Source organism: Trypanosoma equiperdum (assembly GCF_001457755.1).
Source record: "Trypanosoma equiperdum strain OVI genome assembly, contig: ctg_1606, whole genome shotgun sequence".
NCBI lineage: Eukaryota > Euglenozoa > Kinetoplastea > Trypanosomatida > Trypanosomatidae > Trypanosoma > Trypanosoma equiperdum.
Window position 1 is genome coordinate 288 of NW_027123623.1, and position 1,164 is coordinate 1,451.

Consider the following 1,164-nt stretch of genomic DNA (forward strand, 5'->3'; position numbering starts at 1 on the left):
GAAACAAAAACTCCGGCATGCCGCCTTATATAGTTGCTATATTATCTACGGTGACAGAAACTCTAAACAGCTAGGCAGTAATGAAAATACCGAGTTAAGCACTAGGATGCAAAGAAGCGGGGAACGCCACAGATGATAATAATTTAGTGAGATGTTGTGCTCTACATTTCACACAGAAAACAGTAGGTGCTACTGCAGGGATGGGCAGCGCAACGGTAATAGCTGTTCAAAATGCTATGTTGACGGGGCTGTTGTAACGAAGGCAAGCAGCTACAATACCTAAAATCCAAACCGGTAGTATTTTTAGTATATCTGACACAGTCTGTGAAACGAGAAATAACACTTACCGTAGCAGTGAATAGAATTTCGAATAATGCAAGTAACAGTAGTTCGTCGACTGCAGAAAAAGACGTGAATTACGCTAATTTCTGACACTCCATACAAAATTATTTTCTAAGAGATAAGCTAAACAAATTGAACATATACCTATCAGAAACTACACCATAACAGTATAAATGTATTGCTAAAATATATAAATATACTTTCCTTAAATAAAAAACCTATTGAATATGTTAAATCTGTTAAATGCTTTATCATATTTTAAAACAATTATAAAGTTTTCATTATTATAAGAATAATATCTTATGAAGTATATGGGTAGCATTTATGCCACGATATGTTGTGTAGTTTTTATTGCTATGGTGATTAATATACTTGTTCCGCTATACAGCTTCTTTGATGAAGACGAATCTATTTCACTAGAAGTTGATGAAGATGCGTTTATGAGATTTTTGTCCACTACTGTGAAGAATATTTGGAAAATTGGAGATTATTTGGTTGAAGCTGGAATACCTTCAATAGATAATGATGAGAGGTTTAGCAGACGGAAATTACAAAAAGAAACTTGTTGGAGTTACGATGAAGTGGCAGGGATGTCAAATAATTTCAGTTGGAAATTGCTTGCAGTGTATGCCCTTTCACACCATACAAATAACTACTGCGAGCTCAGAGAAATTGTTGAAGAAGAGGGATATTTAAATCAGGATGTTATTATTCTACCTTTTTGTGATGTAAACCCTACAAAGGAAAAAGTTAGAGATGCAGGAAATTTGGTGTGGGAGGCGGAACTCAGTATGAGTAGAAAAACATATCTGTGGTTCAAAT